Raw genomic sequence first — 22,759 nt, 5'->3', positions numbered from 1 at the left:
GAGAAAGGTCTTCCTTTACCGTTGGTTCACTCTCCAATGGCTGCTGCGGCCGGCGCACCATGCTGAGCCGAAGCCAGGAGGCAGGTGCTTCTCCTGGTCTCCCATGGGGTGCAGGGCCCAAGCACTTGGGCCATCCTCCACTGTACTCCCGGGCCACAGCACAGAGCTGGCCTGGAAGAGGGGCAACCGGGACAGAATCCGGCGCCCCGACTGGGATTAGAACCTGGTGTGCCGGCGCCGCAGGCGGAGGATTAGCCTATTGAACCGTGGCATCGGCCCTGCTGCTTCACTTTGAATCCAGCTCTCTGCTGTGGCCTGGGAAAGCAGTAGAGGATGGCCCAAGTCTTTGGGCCCCTGCACTCTGGTGGGAGGCCCAGAAGAAGCTCCTGGCTCCTGGCTTTGGATTGGTGCAGCTCCAGCCATTGTAGCCAATTAGGGAGTGAACCAGCGGATGAAAGACCTCTCTCTCTCTCTCTCTGCCTCTCCTCTCTCTGTGTAGTTCTGACTTTCGAATAAATAAGTAAATCTTTAAAAAAAAAAAAAAAAGTTGAATCTAGGTACTGTGGTACAGGATGTAGACTTTTTTTTTTTTTTTTTTTTTTAAGATTTATTTACTGGGGCCAGCGCTGTGGTGCAGATTAATTCTCCATCTGAAGGTCCAGCATCCCCTATAGGTGCTGGTTCTAGTCCTGGCTGCTCCTCTTCTGATCCAGCTCTCTGCTGTGGCCTAGGAAAGCAGTAAAAGATGGCCCAAGTGCTTGGGTCCCTGCACCCATGTGCAAAACCTGGAAGAAGCTCCTGGCTCCTGGCATCATATCAGTCCAGCTATGGCCACTGCAGCCATTTGGGGAGTGAACCAGCAGATAGAAGACCTTTCTCTATGTCTCTCCCTCTCACTGTCTGTAACTCTACTTCTCAAATAAATAATAAATAAAATATTTTTTTATTTTATAAAATCTTTTTTAAAAAAGATTTATTTATTTACTTGAAAGGCAGAGTTACAGAGAGAAAGAGAGGGGTATCTTCCATCTACTGATTCACTCCCCAAATGGCCACAACGGCAAGAGCTGCGCCAGGCTGAAGTCAGAAGCCAGGAGCTTCTTTCAGGTCTCTCTCAATGGGGAAGGGCCCAAGCACTAGGGCCAGCCTCTGCTGTTTTCCCAGGCACATTAGCAGGGAGCTGGATCAGAAGTGGAGCATAGGGCCAGTGCTGTGGCACAGTGCGTTAAGGCCCTGGCCTACAGTGCCAGCATTCCATGTGGTCGTCGGTTCTAGTCCCAGCTGCCCCACTTCTTTTTTTTTTTTTTTAATTTTTTGATAGGCAGAGTGGACAGTGAGAGAGAGAGACAGAGAGAAAGGTCTTCCTTTGCCGTTGGTTCACCCTCCAATGGCCGCCGCGGCCGGCGCGCTGCGGCCGGCGCACCGCGCTGATCCGATGGCAGGAGCCAGGAGCCAGGTGCTTTTCCTGGTCTCCCATGGGGTGCAGGGCCCAAGCACCTGGGCCATCCTCCACTGCACTCCCTGGCCACAGCAGAGGGCTGGCCTGGAAGAGGGGCAACCGGGACAGAATCCGGCGCCCCGACCAGGACTAGAACCCGGTGTGCCGGCGCCACAAGGCGGAGGATTAGCCTATTGAGCCGCGGCGCCGGCCCAGCTGCCCCACTTCTGATCAAGCTCTCTGCTAAGGCTTGGGAAGGCAGTAGAGGATGGCCCAAGTCCTTGGGCCCCTGTATCCGCATGGGAGACCTGGAGGAAGCTCCTGGCTCCTGACTTCGGATCGTCACAGCTCTGGCTGTTGCAGCCATTTGGGGAGTGAACCTGTGGATGGAAGACCTCTCTCTCTCTCTCTCTCTCTCTCTCTCTCTCTAACTCTGTCTTTCAAATAAATAAAAATAAATCTTAAAAAAAAGGAGGGGTCGGCACTGTGGCTCACTTGGTTAATACTCCACCTACGGCACCAGCATCCCATATGGGCACCAGGCTCTAGTCCCAGCTGCTCCTCTTCCAGTCCAGCTCTCTGCTGTGGCCCAGGAAGGCAGTGGAGAATGGCCCAAGTGCTTGGACCCCTGCACCTGCATCGGAGACCAGGAGGAAGCACCTGGCTCCTGGCTTTGGATTGGCGTAGCTCTGGCCGTAGCAGCCATTTGGAGGGTGAACCAACGGAAGGAAGACCTGTCTTTCTGTCTCTCTCTCTTACTATCTGTCAAATAAATAATTAAAAAAAAAAAAAAAAAAAGGAGAAGTGGAACAGCCAGGTCCCAAATCAGCACCCAAATGAGTTGTCGGCAGTGCTGACAGCGGCTTTGTCTGTTACTCCACAGGCTGGCCCTGGTGTAATTTTTTTTCTTTAACCTCAGCATTTTGTGTGATGAGGCATTCTCCACCATCCAGCATAAAGCACCTGCCAAGTGGCTACCCACTGGCAGCTTGAACATGCAGGGGAAAAAATACCCAAGTTGCATCTCTCTTTAATTGACTGTTTGAAAAGCAGAGATAGAGACCAAGAGACTCTCATCCACTAGTTCACCCCCAAACGCCCACAACAGCTGGCACTGGGTCAGATTGGAGCCAGGAGCCAAGGACACAATTCTGGTCTCTCACATGTGTGGCAGGGACACAAGTACCTGAGCTATCATCTTCTGTCTACCAGGCTCTGCACTGGCAGAAGCTGGAGTTAGGAGCCAGAGCTGGGAATCAAACTCATTACTCTCATATGAGACATGGGCATCTTAACTGTACACTGAGTGCCTGTTCCTGGTCCTCTCTGACTGGCTTATTACAAAGCTCTCCCTTATGTCTGTAGTTCCTTCCCCTCAGTGCTAGTTCTCTCTGCTGAGGTCAAGTCCCTCTTCTTACATGGTAACATTCAGGGCCAGCTTTGTGAATGTGCAACCTGTACAACAGGCACAGAGCTCAGAAGGGCCCCAAGCTTGGGTTAATTCTGGGTTTGGCCATTTTGAAGTTCTTAATGCTTTCTTGAATAAGGGAACCTACTTTCTCAGCTTGTATCAGGCTTCACAAATTAGTCAGTCCTGAAAATATTTCAAGTAGCTTTATATCAAACCTCACCATTCCTCTGCACATTCTTTTTATATAACTTGATTCTGAGCCATCCTGGTTGCTCTTCTCTTTGTTCCCAGAACTCACCACAGAGTCATATGATCATGTGTGTGTGTGTGTGTATGCATGTAATATTTATGTAGCAGATATTCATTCAGAGATTTCTATGTGGGATGTCACGTGTGGTACTTAATCCTTATCACAATCCTTCTGGCTAAGAAAACATATTTCTCTCCAGTTTGCAAGATAGGAAACTGGGTTGAAAGGTTACATAAGAGTGTGCAGTCCACACGTGGCAGAGAGGAGCTCATGCTAGGTCTCCCTGGCTCCTTCACACTCGGTTCTACTACATTTTCTCCACATTGTTAGAGGCATGCGCTGCAAGGGCAGGCTGGCTGTTAACCCACTCTGATCCTCTGGTCCACTAACTGTGATCCTGGTGACTGCGTAGGGGAGGCCCGTTGGCACGGTGACTGAGCTGCTCCCACGGGGCCACTGCCTTTTCCAGGCTGATGTGCAGGTTCTCTCCTGAGGCTTCCCTAGGCTCAGCCTTTAGATTAGTTTTATGTTAGTCTCCAATTGCTGCTTCCGTGGTCAAAACCTAAGTAACAGAAAACCTCCAAAGATTAAAGTTTATTGGGGAGCAGCAGTGCAGTGGACATAGGCGTGTCACAGTAACATGTGCATATTCAAACACATTGAGGCAAGAGGAAACTTTTACATTGTTCTTTATTATATTTGAAAGGCAGAGGGACAGACAGACAGAGAATCTCCTATCCACTGGTTTACTCCTCAAATGCTTACAACAGCTGACACTGGGCCAGGCTGAAGCCAGGAGCCTGGAACTCCATCCACAAGGGTGGCAGGGCCCAAGTACCTGAACCATCACCTGCTGCCTCAGGGTGCACATTAGCAGAAAGCTGGGAGCAGAGCTGGGACTGAACTGAATCCAGGCACTCTGATATGGGATGCAGGCATCCCAAACAATGCCTTAAATGCTGTATCACACACCTGCCAGAAGAGGAAGCAGGTTTTTTTTTTTTTTAATGATTTATGTATTTATTTGAAAGGCAGAGTTTACACGGAGAGGGAGGGAGGGAGGGGAGGAGAGAAATCTTCCATCTGCTGGTTCACTCCCCAAATGGCTGCAACATCTGGGGCTGAGCCAGGCTGAAGCCAGGAGCCAAGAGCTTCTTCCCAGTCTTCCACATGGGTACAGGGGCCCAAAGACTTGGGCCATCATCTGCTGCCTTCACAGGCACATTAGCAGGGAGCCAGATTGAAGTGGACTAGCTGGGACTCGAACCAGCACCTGAATGGGATGCTGGCACTGCAGGTGGTGGCTTAACTCACTATGCCACAGCGCCAGTCCCCCAGTGTCCCCCTTGCATTGTCACTGAACACCCTCTCAGGGTCTAGGGGTCAGAGTACTTCATGCTGTTCACAGCAGCCCCCCTGCTCAGCCTTCGCACCCCCACACATGCCCAGTGCCTCATGTGACCTGCATTTCAGGTCTCCACACCCTTCAAACCTACCTATGGCCCCTGTATTCTAGTTATGGCAGTTACTGGGATGGAGTAAAAGGGGGCCCAGCAGGTGGAGGGGCGAGGAGGACACAGGGGCCAAGGAGGGCAGGGATGTGTAAGGTTCTAACTACTGCTTGTTCTGATCATAGAGTCACAAAACCAAGACAGCAGCTCTCATCACGGAAAAGGGGGAATCTCTGTTCTGATGTCAGGTGTCCCTTACCCTTAACTGCCAGGGCCCAAAGTGACCCCACCTCGTTTTAGGGTTGAGGGCTTGGTCAGCAGCAGCCAGTGGGAGCTGGGTGGAAGCAGGTGGCCCCTGCGGAGGGGGAAGGTGAGGCTTGTCCCAGATGGTGATCTTTTCATCTCCCCAGTCTGAACTTGACCTAACAGGAAGTTTTCTTTCCAAAGTTGAAAAGCGTTGAAAAACTGCTAGATTAAACACACTAAAAGGTAGCTTACTTACTCTGCTCTGCATTTCCAACATGGAACTGGAGGCAGGAACCAGTATCTTTTAAATTTTCATGACTTATATTTGTTGTAGACACGGGCCCTGACTGTGCCTGGTGACTGACCTTCGTTCTTACCTGATGGCCACTTTGTAACCTTTATCGGCAGACCTCACTCTGTCATCTGAGTGTGTTTTCCCCCACACAGACCATTCATGGGAACTGTGGGTATCTTGTTTCCAGCTCTGTCCTGAACTCTACTGTCTGCTTCCAGAAAACACAAGCAAATACATACACACATGCATGTACACACATACACACATGCATACATGCACAAATACACACATATATACATTTGTGTGTATTCATGCAGAATTTGAGCATCCATACTCTGAAAATCTGAAATCCAAAATCCTCCAAATCCGAAACATTTTGAGTACCAATGTAATGTCACAAATGGAAAATTCCACACCATAACACTTTGTTTCACTTGCAAAATTATTAAAAATAAGGGATCGGCATTGTGGCATAGAAGGTTAAGCTGCTGTCTGCAGCACCAACATCCCATATGGACACTGGTCTGAGTCCTGGCTGCTCCACTTCTTGTCCAGCTCCCTGCTAATGCACCTGGGAAAGCAGCAGAAGATGGCCTCAGTGCTTGGGATGCCTGCATCCATGTGGAAGACCCGGGAGATGCTCCTGGCTCCTGGCTTCAGACTTCAGACTGGGTCAGCCACATCTGTTGCAGTCATTTGAGGAGTGAACCAGCAGATTGAAGCGCGCGCTTTCTCTCTCTCTCTCTGTAACCCAGCCTTTAAAATAAATAAAACAAATTCTTAGCCGGCGCCGCGGCTCACTAGGCTAATCCTCCGCCTAGCGGCGCCGGCACACCGGGTTCTAGTCCCGGTCGGGGCGCCGGATTCTGTCCCGGTTGCCCCTCTTCCAGGCCAGCCCTCTGCTGTGGCCCGGGAGTGCAGTGGAGGATGGCCCAGGTGCTTGGGCCCTGCACCCGCATGGGAGACCAGGAAAAGCAGCTGGCTCCTGGCTCCTGCCATCGGATCAGCGCGGTGTGCCGGCCGCAGCGCGCCGGCCACGGCGGCCATTGGAGGGTGAACCAACGGCAAAGGAAGACCTTTCTCTCTGTCTCTCTCTCTCACTGTCCACTCTGCCTGTCAAAAAAAAATAAAAAAAAAATAAATAAATAAAAAAAAAAATAAAATAAAATAAATAAAACAAATTCTTAAAAACATTATTAAAATATGGTATGAATTACTTTCAGGCTATGGGTACAAGAAACATAAATCAATTTCCTGTTCAGAACTGGATCCTATCCTCAAGATACCTCGTTACAATATGCAAATAGTCAAAATCAAAAACTTCTGAAGTCTGAAATACTTCCAGTCTTAAGCATAAACATTTTGCACAGGAATTCTCTTATTTTACATACACACACACATCCCAGAAATTTCTTTGCTCTGTGACACATGGCCACGAACCTATGGAGAGGAGATTGAATTTGTATTAAAATAGGTGACTTTGTGAAGCAACCCATTTTTATATAGGGTCAAGGCTTTTCTGGCCCTTGAACGTGGCTCCTTGTAACAACCTCACGGAACAGCTGTCTTCAATGCACATACAGTAAGCCCCAAGTGCCTGTCAAATCCAGAATCTCCTGAGAACGCTGACTGCACAAATGGGCACTTCTTATTTTTCACTGTGTGGAGTAAAGTAATTTCTGCTTTGGGTCTAGAAAGCACTAAATGAGGCATCAGATACACTTTCTGCTATTAGTGCCTTATCTGCTAGGTGGCTGCCAGCCTCAGCCTGCACTCCTCTATGACTGGGTGGCTCTGACCGGTGGCAGACAGAGAAGTTTATAGACTGTCCAGTGATTCTGCCAGAGTACCCCACGAGGAGACATCACCTTCGAGGTGCTGGCTGTGGACCCTCGGCAACTCCTCTATGCACAGAATGAACGTCAGTTCCTCTCAGAAAAGGTGGATCACTGAATCTAATGTTTTTCCCTTCAAACAATGTGCAAGATCTGCCTGTGTATCCCAATCCTGGAAATACTAGGACTTGGAATTACACAGTGGCTAAAGAAGTCACTGTCTTTCATTACTGCAGCACACCTCTGTTAGTAAAGGAAATAGAATACAGAGGCTCATTCTTGTACCTATTCTAAAGGTAAGGAGGTAAGAGGATACTAAGCAATTCACAAGGTCTCCTGGCTAGAGAGTGGCACAGCTGCCCTCTGTAATCCTGGTTACAGACCTTGGTAAATATACAAACTTAAAAACCAACTAATGGGGCCGGCGCCATGGCTCACTTGCTTAATCCTCTGCCTGTGGCACCAGCATCCCATATGGGCACTGGGTTCTAGTCCTGGTTGCTCCTCTTCCAGTCCAGCTCTCTGCTGTGGCCCAGGAAGGCAATGGAGGATGGCCCAAGTGCTTGGGCCCCTGCACCCGCATGGGAGACCAGGAAGAGGCACCTGGCTCCTGGCTTCGGATTGGCGCAGCGCCGGCAGTTGCAGCCATTTGGTGGGTGAACCAACGGAAGAAAGACCTTTCTCTCTGTCTCTCTCTCTCACTAACTCTACCTATCAAATTAAAACACACACACACACACACACAAACTAAAACTACAGTGAAACTTTTAAAACTAAACACATGCACTTTAGATAATAAAATCTATACCATGACTTGGAAGAATCTAAGGGAAACAGATTGTGTGGGGGAAAAATGTCCATTCCAAAATGTTACATATTATATAATTCTATTTATATACTTTTATTAAAAAGATGTGTTTTTATTTGAAAGACAGAGTGACACAGAGAGAGACTGAGACAGAAAGAGATCTTCCATTCACTGGTTCACTCCCCAAATGGCCACAACACCTGGGGCTGGGTCAGGCTCAAGTCAGGAGCCAGGAACTTCATCCTGATCTCCCACGTGGGTATCAGGAGTCCAAGTGCTTGAGTCATCTTTGCCTGCTTTGCTGGGTGCCTCACAGGGACTGGATCAGAAGTAGACCAGCTAGGACTCAAAGCAGTGCTTGGATATGGGATGCAGGTGTCACAAGCAGTGGCTTAACCTGCTGTGCCACAAGCCAGCCCCTACATGTATTTCTGACATACAAACATTTTAGAAAGAGGATAGATTGGTATGGGGTGAGGGGAGGGCTTGCAGGCTTGGATTCAACTGTGAGCTGAGCTCATAGGCAAAGGGCAAAGCGAGCCTGCCACAGGTAAGCCCTTGCTTCCAGGACCATTTATCAGCTTATCTCCTGCCCTAGAGAAAGTCAGGTGAAGCTGCACATTTTCCCTAAGGGTCAGTGTGACTTTAGGATTAATATATAGTACTTGTCTGGGGTGGAGAGAGGCTTTATGGCAGCTGGACATTCAAGTGCAGGTGGACATTGGTGACAGCCTGCACACTGTCACACCTGTGCTGTGGAAAGCCAGGACAACCAGATGGCTTGGGAACTGGAGCCTGAACAGGGCAGTTCCCGCTTGGTCTCACTCCATTTCCTCTGAGCTGGTGACTGCTCATAGCCAGTAAGCCAATGGCAAGGGCACAGAGGAACAAGCAGCCTAGGGGACAGCACAGGAGAGGAGTGAAGGGAAAAGGAACCACTGACAGCAAGCACAACAGGGCAGTGAACTTCTGCCCAGCCTTTATTGGCAAGTTGTTGGGAGGAATAAGGGAATAAAGTAAGTGAAAAGTATTTTGTGAGCATTTACTCTCTGTGCAATGCAAAGATTAGTAATTAGATAGGATTCTTCCTAGTGGCCCCTAAATAATTTTCTGTACCAATCATTTGGAAAGTGAATTCAGTCTGAAGCCGGTGGGTCCAGGACCTTCGGTGAGTGCTGAGAAATGATCAGGTCTCAGCGCGGCTTTTGTGCTTACCTTGCATTTATGGGTGAGGTCATATGCCTGGGGAGGCAGGAAGCGAGCAGGTCCCACCCCAGCCAAGCTCTAGTAACCTCAGCAGATTTCTTACTGTGCTTCCAGGAATGATCCTTGGCCCAAAGCTCAGCCAACAGGAAGTCTAGGGAACAAATGCTCATCTATTTTGGTCAGGGCTTTTTCTCCCTTTCGATTTAGGTAATGTGTTAAGTCACTAAGATTGGAAGCAGTGGTGGCCGGCGCTGTGGTATGGTGGGTTAAGCCATAGCTTGTGATGTTGGCATCCCCTATCAGAGCGCCGGTCTGAATCCCAGCTGTTCCACTTCCTATCCAGCTCCCTGCTAACGTGCCCATCAGTGGAACCAGCTGTCCAGTAAGGATATGTCTCAGCAGATGATGACCTGGGCCTGGCTGAGCCCCAGCTGTTGCAGCTATTTGGGGAGTGAACCAGCAGATGGAAGATCTCTGTCACTTTGCCTTTCAAATAAAAAAAAAATCTTTAAAAAAAAAATTGGAAGCAGCAGACAGGAGAGGGAAGGCTATCACAGTGGGTAGCAGTCTAGCTTGACACTCTCTGGGAGGGGCGCAGTTTGAGTGGAAGTGGAAAACCTCTGAGAAATGGCATTGTGTGGTACAAAGTGTGTTGGCTCTGGTGTCAGGTGGCCGTAGGAATAAATTAGTTTTATCCTCTCTGAGCCATGGTTCCTTGACCTGTAGAAAGGTAACAAGGACAATGCCCTCCTTGTAGAACTGTTTGGGGAGCAGATGAGATAAACAGACAGGAGCACGTGGCAAAGTAGGAGGACACTAAAGTGAATCCTTTCTCTTTTCCTTCTTCCAAGCATAGGAAGGAGATGCCATCACTCCTTTAAAGTATCTTTCTTTGCACATTTTCCAGAGAGAACGAAAGGAGGAGCCTTGGCTAGCTCAGTTTATCCTCTTTGTAGCTCCCTGAGGTGCATCTTATCAAGCTCAGGATCTGTAGTCAGATGACCTAGATGCATATCCAAGCTCCATCAATTATAAGCCAGTTTTTTTTTTTTTTTTTTTTTTTTTTCTGAGAGACAGACACAGACAAGTGAGAGACAGACAGCAAGCTCCATTCACTCCTCAAATGCCTACAATGGCCAGGGCTAGGCTGGAGCCAAAGTCAAGAGCTGGGAACTCAATCCAGGTCTTCTACATGGCTGGCAGGGATTCAATCATTTGAGCCATCACTGTTGTCTCCCAAGGTCTGCATTAGTAAGAAGCTGGAGTCAGGAGCCAGGGCCAGAGATGCAACTCAAGTACATTAATGTGGTATGTGGGTATCTTAATAACCAATATTTTAATTCCTAGGCCAGACAGCTGCCCAAAACTATGTGATCTTAACCACATCAGTCAATCTCTCCAATTTCAGTCTTTTCAAGAGTAAAATAGAGTTAAAGGTCTCTGACTATGGTTGTTTAGAAACTAAGATAGGGGGCTGGTGCTGCGGTACAGATTAAGCCTCTGCCTGCAGCACTGGCATCCCTTATGGGCACCGGTTCAAGTCCTGGCTGCTTCACTTCTGACCCAGCTCCCTGCTAATGGCCTGGGAAAGCTGTGGAAGATGGCCCAAGTCCTTGGGCCCCTACACCTAGAAGAAGCTCCTGGCTCCTGGCTTTGGATTGGCCCAGCTCCTGCCATTGCAGCCATCTGGGGAATGAATCAGCAGATGCAAGACCTCTCTCTCTGTCTTCCCCTCTGTCTGTAACTCTGTCTCTCAAGTAAATAAATCAATCTTAAAAAAAAAAAAAAGAAAGAAAGTAAAATGGGCAGCTTACATGGAGCATATAGGATGGTTACCTCATATACAGGCAGGATTCATTCAATAAATGTTCATTCTTGTCCTGTCTTGGCGTGGCAGATGGAGTCTGGAAAGAACTGAAGCATAAGAGTGTCTGGAGACATCATTATTTTTCACAATCATCAGCAACCCTTGGCTCCATCTGCATGGTGCATTCTTCCCACTAGAGTTCAGCAATAATCCACACTAAGACTCCAGGAATGTGGATGAGCTGACAGGACTGTGCAGTTGCCAAAAACAATGCACTCACCCCAAAACCACACGAGGAGAAATGGATGAGGCCTTGAAATTGAACCCTGAACAAGCTGGAAGGAGCAAGCAGGATGGGAAAATGGTTGGAAAGATCACATACAAGGAATGTGTGAGGAACCAAGACAAGAGAAATCCAAGAATAAGTATAAATAAGCCATTATTTGAAGAGTTGATATGTGAAAGGATGATTTCATTTATTCTTTCATTCCATGGAGGGTAGAACTCGGTTGACAGGTAGAAGTTAGCTTGAGATAAATTTCAGGCCCAAAGAATTTTCCAGAACACCACCATTCAGTGACAAAGCAGCCATCCATCAGTGGAACTGGATGTCCAGCTGAAGTATCTGAACCTCAGACTCTGGTGCCAGAGGAATAGGTTGGTCATTTAGGCAAACCTTCACCATGTAAGAAACACTGGGGGCAGCATGATAGGGTAGAACACAACTGTATCCTGTTAACTACAGCCAACACTATACATGAGTATAAATGTATGTATTTAACAAATACACTATATATCTTCTCATTTTTAAAAAGGATTTATTTATTTAAAAGGCAGGGTTAAAGGGAGAGAGGGGAGAGAAGAGAGAAGAGAGGGGAGAGGGGAGAGGGCAGAGGGAAAGAAAGGGAGAGGGATCTTCTATCCTTGGTTCATTCACAGATAGTCACAACAGCCAGGGATGGGATAGGTCAAAACCAGGAGCCTAGAACTCAATCTGTGTCTCCCACATGGGAGGCAGGGACCCAAGCATTTGGACCATCTTCTGTTGCTTTACCAGGTACATTAGCAAGGATTTGGATTGGAAGTGGAAAAGCTGGGATTCGAACTGGTGCTCATATGGGATGCCCGCAGCACAGGTGGTGGCTTAAGCTGCTGCGCCACAATGCTGGCCCCACTCTTTACCTTTTCTAAGGAGGATATCTGAGGTGTCAAACCAATCTATTTTTGGTGTTAAACTGTGCATTCCAAAAATACAATGCAGAAAGCAATAGTGTTAATACTGAAATTTAAAACCCTATTTTGAAGTTAAAAATAACAACTTCCACATGTAAGCACATCTTAAAAATGGTTTCTTTTATATTATTTGAAAAACAGAGAAATCTCCCATACACTGGTTCACTCTACATGCCTATCCAGGAACCTGGAATTCAATCTGGGTCTCCTGCATGGGTGGCATAGACCCAAGTACTTGAGTCATCACCCACTGTCTCCTAGGGTGCACATTAGCAGGAACCTGGAATTGGAAGTGGTGCTGGGACTCGAATCCAGGCACTCGACATAGCATACATGTGTCTCAAGTGGCATCTCAACAGCTATGCCAGACACCTCAAGAACATTATTTAATTCCAAAAACATCATTCTTTACATGTAAATGAGAATGATACTCACCTATAAGTGGTATTTGCCTGTAGGGACTGTTCATTAATCCAAAAAACATTTGAGCACCTTGGTTCTACCTGCTGGGGACCTATATCATTGAACTAAAAAGCCATGGAGCTTACACTCTAGTGGGGGTCTCGAAGCATATACATAGTAAGAAAACTGAAATATGGGATTGGGAACATAATATGTGAAAGTGCTGTGGAAAGTCAGGAAAAGGTATAGGATGGGGGAGGTGGTTTCTGTGAATGGATTAAGTAAGATAATGCAGGTTAAAAATCATTGATAGGCCCTCTGGCTTAGTGGGCACTGGTTCGAGTCCCAATTGCTTCACTTCTGATCCGGCTCTCTGCTGTGGCTTGTGGATTCAAGGTCAAAAACCAAAAGAAAGTAGATGTTGACAGGGTTAGTAGGTGGAAGAAAGGAATCAATGAAAATATGATTCTGGGGTTCTGGTGTTGCTTTGTGTGTATAAGGATGCTGGTAAGAATCTGTAGGGAATGTACATACAGAAACCTGGGCTTCAACTTATTTTCATGGTATTAAAAGGTAGAAGCATGATATAATTATGGTATTTGGAGTAGGGTTTTTGGGAGATGACTGGACTGGATTGGGCCATTAAGACACAGATGAGCACACTCCCCATCTCTCTTCTTCCTGGCTCAAGATGAGATCATTCCTCTGCACACTCTGCCATTGCTATCCACTACAGCACTAAACTTGCCTGGTCTTGGACTTGAACCTCCAGAACTGTGAGCTAAACAAAACTTTTCTCAGGGCTAGCATTATGGCACAGCCACCTGCTATGCTGGCATCCCATATGAGCACTGGTGCAGGTCCCAACTGCTCTACTTCTGATCCATCTCCTTGTTAATGCGCCAGGGAAAGCAGTAGATGGCCAAAGTGCTTGGGCTCCTGCCGCCCACATGGCAGACCCCGGTGAAGCTCCTAGCTCCTGGCTTTGGCCTAGTCCAGCCCCAGCCCCAGCCCCAGCCACTGTGGCCATTTGGGGAATAAACCAGTGGATGGAAGATCTCTCTCTGCCTTTCCCTCTCCGTAACTCTGCCTTTCAAATAAACAAATAAAAAATAGTTCCTCTTATGTATTTTGGTGTGATAATGAAAAGTTAATTTAGTTATGTGTCACTTAATGACAGGGCTAGGTTCTGAGAACTCCATCTTTAGGTGATTTCATCATGTGTGAACATCATGGTACTGGCACAAAGTCAGTTACAACATCACCAGGTGATGGGACCATGGCTCTAAATGTAGCCCATTTTTCACCAAAACAATATGCATTGGATGACTGCACAAGGGAAAGGTGACCTAGATTTTCTAAGTCTTAATTTTACCCATATTTGACCAGGGTTGTTATGACACTTAGTGATGAGTTATGTAAAATACCAGGCACACAGCAGGTACAGCTAGCTTATATTGTCATCATCATCCAAACACACACTTCTGATTTTTCAGAGATTTTTCAATGTGCTCAGGATGAAAAACTATGCAGTAATTCTCAGGAGGGCGCATTCCACAATCATGTGTTACTAGGAGTTGGCCTAAGGTCACTTGTTATGAGAACAAACCAGGAAAACATAAGGAAGTATTCAACTGATTAAACGCTCAATCCAATTCTCAGCGTTGCTAACTCTACAATGTTGCTGTCTTCAAAATTCCAAAAGATGCAAAGACACTGAAAACAGCTCTTCGTACAAATCTGAGGACTTAGCCAAAAAGTGATCCAAATGGATTTAGGAGGTATACTTCCCTCCACAGGGCCTGGCTACTTTCCACGCACCTGATTTACCCACAGGCCTCTGTGGCATCATCCCTCTGCTTCCTACGGCTCCCGTTGAGAGTCTTGGGCAATGAGGATTTAATTTGTTCTCTTCCTTTAGAAGGAAGAAGCTCTTTCTGCTTTCCCAGCAGAAGGCATATCTCCATCACTTTTACTTCTGCAAGGTCAAAGGTAATTGAAAGTTTTGGGATATTTGCTGGTGTTAGTGCCTTGTCCAACAGCCATTCTCAAGACACAAGGAGTTCTGTCTAGAGTCTCCCCTATTTTCTATACACTACACAGTATCCCCTTTGCTGTCCCTTCCAGGGGTCACTGTGACCACTTAGCACTTCGCTAGAGTAAAGGAACATCACAGGACAAAGTTGTGTGTGGGATTTGCTGGGTCGAAGTCAGTGCTTCTTGAACTGTTTGGTGGAGGATCACTTTGTCCTTCTTTCCAATCCATCATAGACTGATGCTTTATATATGAATTCTTAGAACACCGTTAAAAGACATAAAATAGGAGCCAAAGCTGTGACATAGTGAGCGAAGCTTCCACCTGCAGCACCAGCATCCCATATGGGTGCCAGTTCAAGTCCCGCCTGCTCCATTTCTGATCCAGCTCTCTGCTGTGACCTGAGAAAGCAGTGGAAAATGGCCCAAGTGCTTGGGCCCCTGCACCTGTATGGAAGCCCTAGAAGAAGCTCCTTCCTCTTGGCTTTGGATCAGCATAGCTCCAGGCATTGTGGCCATTTGGGGAGTGAATCAGCAGATGGAAGACTTTCCGTCTCTCTGCCTCTGCCTCTCTGTAACTCTGCCTTTCGAATAAATAAATCAATCTTAAAAGGAGGAGTGGGCAGCATCCCATATGGGCAGTGGGTTCATGATCCGGCTGCTCCACTTCCGATCCAGCTTTCTGCTATGGCCTGGGAAATAAGCAGAAGATGGCCTAAGTCCTTGGGCCCCTGCACCCCCATGGGAGACCTATAAGAAGCTCCTGGCTCTTGGCTTTGGATTGGTGTAGCTCTGGCCGTTGCAGCCAATTGGGGAGTGAACCAAGAGATGGAAGACCTCTCTTTCTCTGACTCTCCTTCTCTGTGTAACTCTTTCAAATAAATAAATAATTTAAAAAAAAAAAAGAATCCAGTATTTAGATCAGTAGTTCACCTGCAGTGAAAACTGTATTTGTGCCTCAGAACACAAACTGTCAAACTTATACACGGGTAGTCAACTGCAGGGCCTCACCAAACAGTAACATTACCACATGCTACGCTCTCTGAAATTTTGTATCCTTACTTTTTTAAAATGACAGTCAAGAGGCATTTAGTTAAATTCAAACTCAGAGTTGGAAACCCATCCTGACAGTGTCCTAATGGGATTAACAACTAGTAGGCTGAATCATTTACAACTTGATTTTTTTTTTTTTTTTTTTGAGAGGCAGAGTGGACAGTGAGAGAGAGAGACAGAGAGAAAGGTCTTCCTTTGCCGTTGGTTCACCCTTCAATGGCCGCCGTGGCCGGTGCGCTGCGGCCGGTGCGCCGCGGCCGGCGCACCGCGCTGATCTGATGGCAGGAGCCAGGAGCCAGGTGCTTTTCCTGGTCTCCCATGGGGTGCAGGGCCCAAGTACTTGGGCCATCCTCCACTGCACTCCCGGGCCACAGCAGAGGGCTGGCCTGGAAGAGGGGCAACTGGGACAGAATCCGGCGCCCCGACCGGGACTAGAACCCGGTGTGCCGGCACCGCTAGGCGGAGGATTAGCCTAGTGAGCCGCGGCGCCGGCCTACAACTTGATTTTTTGAAAAAGACTTTTCTATTTAGTTGAAAGAGTTACAGAGAGATAGGAAGAGATCAAAAGAGATCTAGCATCTGTTGGTTCACTCTGCAAGTGGCTTCAACAGCTAAGGCTGAATCAAGCCAAAGCCAGGAGCCAGGAGCCAAGAGCCTCACAGGGGCCCAAGCACTTGGGCCATCTTGTGCTGCTTTCCCAGGTGCATTAGCAGGAGGCTGGATCAGAAGTGGCGCAGCTGTGACACGAGTCAGTGCTCATCCAGGACACCGGTGTCACAGGCAGTGGCTCTTTATCCACTATGTCACATTGCTGGCCTCACAACTTGACTTCTGAGTAGGATTGAGATTAAAGACAGGTGCATCTTAAAAGCTACGGTTTTAGCTACATTGTCATATTCTTAATGAATCTACTGTTCACAAGAAAGGATCAAAGATGTGGGTATCTTGCACCCATGCAGGTAGATAACAGCCTGAAGATATCAATAAGTATATCCCTACCTACTCTCACGCAGTTCCCTACAGGGAAACGTTCTAGAAGACAAGTTACAGGGACATTCTGTTGTCTTGGAGAGGAGACAGTGGTGAGAGTTCACAAGCCATAGAAGTGTGAGCACAGAGTTGGAACTCCCATTCCTTCCCCTATTAATAGCAGTGGGTGAGGAGATTTCCTGGGAGAAGAACAAACAACAGGCAACCTTTTGTCTAAAGGGATACTTTGCAGTCTTTTTATCTCTTTAACATACAATTTTTGGCACTGGCACTGTAGCAGGTAAAGCTGTCCTCTCACTGTGGTGTAGCAGGTAAAGCCGCCTGCAGTGCCAGCATCCCATATACGCACCAGTTCAAGTCCTAGTTGCTGCACTTCCAATCCAGCACCCTGCTAATGACTTGGGAGAGCCAGAAAAGATGGCCCAAGTGCTTGGGCTCCTACACCCATCAGGGAGTCCCAGAGGAAGCTCCTGGCTTCTGATTTCAGATGAGTCCAGCTCCGGCTGTTGAGGCCATTTGGGGAGTGAACCAGTTCTCTGTAACTGCCTTTCAAATAAATAAATAATCTTTAAAAAAAATCACACCGTTTTTAGTTTTATTTATCTGAGAGAGGCAAAAAAAGAGAGAGAAGGCTTCCATCTGCTGGTTTACTCCCCCAACCTCTAGGAGCCTGGAACTCAATTCTGGTTTCCCACATGGATGGCAGGGACTCAAGTTCTTGAGCCATCACCTGCTGCCTCCCAGGGTGTACCAGGGAACTGGAGTTTGGAGCTGGAGCCAGGAAGTGAATCCAAGCACTCTGATGTGGGGTGCAGGCATGTTAATCAGCTGGTTAAACACCCATTCCCAAAAGATAATTTTTAATTTCAATTCAGTAAAAAATAAACAACTTGTTTCCAGTAACTTTGCCTGTCTCAATCCTCCTTTTCTCTTGAGTAATAGCACCATTTCAAATTGGCCTCTTCCCAATTTCAGCTGCCAAGTTTCATTTTGAATTATAATTCATTTACATACTGTAATTTCATTTCAGTAGGAGCTGGGTACCTCTCTCCAGCTGAGGTGGCTTGAGGCTCAAGTGGCAGGAGTGTGGGGAGGGGGGTCTGTGCCCGCACCATCTCCTCACCCCTCCATGAGCTGATTCCTGGGTTGCTCCTTTCCATGGCGATTCGCAGTCGATCAGAGCTTTCAGAGAAGCCTGCAGGAAAATGCTGACCCCACTCTGTGAAGTTCGAGACGGGTCCCCACGTGAACCACCCCATTTGGGTGCAGTGAGTTTTGACCGGCCGCAGGCCCCTCCCCTGGTTTCCATTCATATTCTGGCTCACTCCAGGAAATCTGTTAGCTCTTTGTTAAGAGGCCCTGCCAGGGTCCACATTAGGGTTGTTGGGAGGTTGAGGGGTACTCTCACGTGGGATCTGACAAGAAAGCTGAAGTCTCACGGCAGGCATTGAGCACAGTGCTTGTAACACTGCTTCAGATGTCTGCATCCCATATTGCAGTGCCTGGGTTGGACTCCTGGCTCCATTTCCAACTTCCTACTAAAGTACACCCTGGAGGTCAGCAGCTGATGGCTCCAGTACTTGGGTTCTTGCTACCCACAGGGGTGATCTGGATGGAGTTCCTGGCTTATTGCTTTAGCCTGGTCCAGCCCCAGCTGTTGTAGGAATTCAAGGTATGAATCAGTAGATGACAGAGATGTCTCTTGGCCTTTCAAATAAATTAAAAAAAATTTTTTTAATGGAAGCTCAAGTTCTAAGACATCTTCTTCTTATTTATTTGAAAGGTAGAGTTACAAAGAGAGAAAGGCGATACAGAGAGAGTTCCTTCATCCACTGGTTCATTCTCCAAATGGCTGTAACAGCCAAGGCTGTGACAGGCTGAAAGCAGGAGCCAGGAGCTTCTTCCAGGTCTCCCATGTGAGTGCACATCTTCCACTGCTTTCCCAGGCACATTAGTGGGGAGTTGGATCGAAGTGGAACAGTCCGGGACTCAAACCAACATGCATATGAGATGTTGGCACTGCAGGCCACAGCTTAACCCAACGCACACAGTGCTCGCCCTCCAAGCCATCTTCTGTGGATTCACTGGAAACCCTGATAGCCAAAGATTCACATATCCTTGACCTACTAATGCACATTTTTCTGCCTCCTCCTTCTTTCACCCTTCTTAGCTTTGCAGGGCCCAGGCTAGGGAAGGTCTTTCTGGGATAGTGGCTTGGTGATTTTCAGTTGTGTGATGATCAAGTTGCATGGCTCCCCACCTCCCAACCTGTAAGACAGGTTCTCCCCAAAACAAAACACCTCCCACCCTTTTTTTTTTTTTTGACAGGCAAGAGTGGACAGTGAGAGAGAGAGAGAGAAAGGTCTTCCTTTGCTGTTGGTTCACCCTCCAATGGCTGCCGAGGCTGGTGCGCTGCAGCTGGCGCACCGCGCTGATCCGGAGCCAGGTGCTTCTCCTGGTCTCCCATGGGGTGCAGGGCCCAAGTACTTGGGCCATCCTCCACCGCACTCCCTGGCCACAACAGAGAGCTGGCCTGGAAGAGGGGCAACTGGGACAGAATCCGGCACCCCGACCGGGACTAGAACCCAGTGTGCCGGTGCCGCAAGGCGGAGGATTAGCCTAGTGAGCCACGGCGCCGGCAACTCTGTCTTCTATACACGTGAGGGATGAGGTGATGTGAGAGCTGGTTCTGTGGAAACACCTGTGCAATAAGCTCTGTGGGAAAATGATGACCAGAGAGCTACAGTTCTCTGACCACAGAAGGTAGATTTTGTAAAAGTTTTATTCATTTTGTTTTATTTATTTGAAAAAGAGAAGTGGAGGGCAAAAAGGGAGCTAGAGGGAGAAATCTTCCAACCACTAGTTTGCTCCCCAAATGCCGGAAACAGCCAGGGCTGGGCCAGGCCAAAGCCAGAAGTCCTGAGCTCCATCTCCATCCAGGTCTCCCACATGGATGGCAGGAGCCCAAGCACCTGAGCCACCACCTGCTGTCTCCCAGGATGAGCACTGGCAGGAAGCTGGAATGGGAAGTGCAGTCAGCACTGGAATCCAGGAACTCTGATACCGGATGCAGGTCTCCACAGCAGCATCTTAACCTCTGTGCCAAATACTTGCCCCAAAAGTGGAATTTTAGACACCTGTGGTCTCATCACATCCATTCTTTGAAAACAGGAAAGATTCCACTCTCACGTCAGACCTATTTCTGCTGTAAGCCACGTGTCAGGCTCAATGCCAGGCACTGAAAATGCAGCAGTGCAGAGAGCCATGGTCCTTGCTCTCACAGAACTCACAATCTACTGAGGCATTAAAATAAAGCACAAAGTGGCCGGCACTGAGGCATAGTGGGTAAAGCTGCCACCTGCATTGCCGGCATCCCACATAGGCGCTGGTTCAAATCCTGGCTGCTCCACTTCCGATGCAGCTCTGCTATTGCCTAGGAAAGCAGTAGAAGATGGCCCACGTCCTTGGGCCCCAGCACCCGTGTGGGAGACCAGAAAGAACCTCCTGGCTCCTGGCTTCGGATCAGCCCAGCTTCAGACATTGTGGTCATCTGTGGAGTGAACCAGTAGATGGAAGACCTCTCTCTGCCTCTCTAAAAAATAAATAAATCTTTTAAAAAATAATGCATAAAGAAACCACACATACATCAATACTGTGCATGCACATGCACACACACACACACACCCCTGTGTAATGCAGTTATGACAAGTGCCCTGAAGAAAGGGCAGAGTGCCGTGAGACTAGAAACAGTCAGGGGTCTTGGGAAGGGTTTCTGAGGGATCAGCCAGAAACTGAAGGATAAGAGACAGCAGGGGAAGTGGATGGTAAGAGCATCCCCCGCAGAAGGAAAGGCACCTGGCATGGAAAGGGTCTCCATCCCCTGGAGAGAGGACAGCCCAGTCAAGTAGGTGGCCAGAGGTGGAACCAGAGGGAGGATTAGGAACCAGACTGCTGGGGACCTCATGGGGCATGCCAAGAGGAGAGGAAGTCATCAGAAAGTTTTTAAGCAAAACCGTGTTTGACTTTCCATGTTAAAAAGGCTAACTCCAGGAGCAGGTGTTGTGGCTCAGCAGGGTAAGCTGCTGCCTGGGAGGCCTGGCCTCCACATCCATGCAGCCTCCTGTTAATGTGCACCCTGGAGGCAGCGGGTAATGGTGCAAGGATTTGGGTCTCTGCCCTCCACAAGGTGGAGCTCCAAGCTCCAGGCTTCAGCCTGGCCCAGCTCTGGCTGTTGTAGGTGTTTGGAGAGTGAATCGTGGATAAATGATCTATCACTCTGCCTTTTCAAATAAAAATAAACTAAAGAGGGCTCTGCAAGGGTATCTGTCCCAGAACTCCAACAAAACAATAGCTACAGTTTCCGCAGTTGTGTCTTCTGCTTCAGGATGCTTCCTGTGGTCAGAAATGCACTAAGTCGTCTCTAAGTCGGAAGCATTCAGCAAACAATGGCAAGGCAGAGCCACCAGAAACGTACATCTGATTTTCATGACAACTATGGTAATGTTGTATTAACTGGTGGAGCCACATTCTGTTTTGCTGTGTGGACATACACAGCAAAACAAATTGGAACAGAATGGAACCTGTCTCCTGTTGGCAGTCAACCCTAAGGAATGGAGAAATCAGTAATCATCCCAGCTGGTGTAATACTGAATTGTTTCAAAACTAAGTCACAAGTGATGCCAAGTAAAAGCACTGTACCAATCAAAATACTGCATTATTGAAGAAATAAAGTACATTTGAAACCTTAAAAGAATAAATAAGGTAACTCCAGCTGAACAGTAGAAGGCATCAGAAAGACATAAGCAGACAGGGAGGTGCACATGCTAGCCTAACTCCATTTCAAAGCTTCACCTTCTAAACAACACTGAAAAGTGAAGTTACTACTTTTATGAACTGAAATTCTTACATGGGTTTTGGATCACACCCTTTGTGGCAGGGGGACCCCCTATGTCTCTTCCAGTGCTACAATCATGAAATGTGGAGGATTATAGTGAGGCTGAAATGAGCGCCTGGTACACAGACTTGCAACTGACATCGCCTCAATGCAACCCATTAATTCTGGCAATAAAAAATAACAAAAGGCAGGAGTGGCAGCAGCTGGGCAGTGCAGCTTCATGAAGGCACTGGCATGCTCCCTGTCCCCACCAAGCTGCCCAGGAGATGGATGTTGGCTGAACCTACTCCTGGCACAAGTGGAAATGAAGATTTAAAAAGGCAGCCAGGAAGGGTAAGTTGTGGACCATAAAATGCAAATAAAAAGGAAGAGAGGGTGTGGGCGATGTGGCGTGGCAGCTAAAGCCACTCCCTGGAATGCCAGCCAGCATCCCATAGAGACGCCAGTTCTGAGTTCCAGCTGCTCCATTTCTGATACAGCTCCCTAATGGCCTGAGAAAGCAGCAAAAAAGGGTCCAAGGTGTTGGACCCCTGCACCAATGTGGGAGATCCGGAGGAAGCTCCTGGTTCCAGGCTTCAGTCTGGCTCAGACCTGGATGTTGCAGCCATTTGGGGAATGAACCAGAGACTAGAAGATGTCTCTCTCTCTCCCCGTAACTCTGCCTTTTGAAGAAATAAAATATATTAAAAAAAAAAAAAAAAAAAAAAAAAAAAAAAAAAAAAAAGAGGAGGAGGAGGAAGACAGGAGAAAAGGGCAAACAGGTCTGGGGTGGCTAACCAAGAAACCAGAGGATCTGCCTGCAGGAAAGGGACAAACTGAAGATGAAGCCAGTGCAGCCTCTGATGACACAGAGGAGAAAGCAGCCATGACGATTACTGCCATGCGCCAGGTCTTCTCGGGGGTCCCAGTCTCCCTTCTGGAACAATCCAGAGGAATATGTGTATTAATTATTTTTTAAGTGCAAGCTTTTCAGTAGCTCTACAACTCTTTAAGGAGGGTAGCCCTCCTCATCCATTTTTTAAGTGTAAGTATTTTTAAGAGGTAAATCATTTGAGTTATTTTTCTTTTCGTACAACCAGAAAATAGTGAGATATTGAATTATGAGAGGCTTTGACCATCGTGGGTATCAGCTGAACATCCCACAGGTCAGGGGTGTTTTTTTTTTTTTTTTTTTTTTTTTTTTTTTGACAGGCAGAGTGGACAGTGAGAGAGAGAGACAGAAAGGTCTTCCTTTTGCCGTTGGTTCACCCTCCAATGGCCGCTGCTGCCGGCGTGCTGCGGCCGGCGCATCACGCTGATCTGGAGCCAGAAGCTAGGTGTTTCTCCTGGTCTCCCACGCGGGTGCACGGCCCAAGCACTTGGGCCATCCTCCACTGCACTCCCTGGCCACAGCAGAGAGCTGGCCT

At 47.8% G+C, this 22,759-nt stretch overlaps 1 pseudogene; it reads left to right on the top strand.

Annotated features, from left to right (window-relative positions):
* The first annotated feature begins 20,844 nt into the window (after positions 1-20,844).
* Positions 20,845-21,196, top strand: LOC127493443 (cytochrome c oxidase subunit 7B, mitochondrial pseudogene; annotated as a pseudogene).
* Positions 21,197-22,759: the final 1,563 nt, after the last annotated feature.

This window comes from Oryctolagus cuniculus, chromosome 7 (genome assembly GCF_964237555.1).
Source record: "Oryctolagus cuniculus chromosome 7, mOryCun1.1, whole genome shotgun sequence".
Classification (NCBI taxonomy): Eukaryota; Metazoa; Chordata; class Mammalia; order Lagomorpha; family Leporidae; genus Oryctolagus; species Oryctolagus cuniculus.
This window is presented reverse-complemented; position numbering and strand designations above follow the sequence as displayed.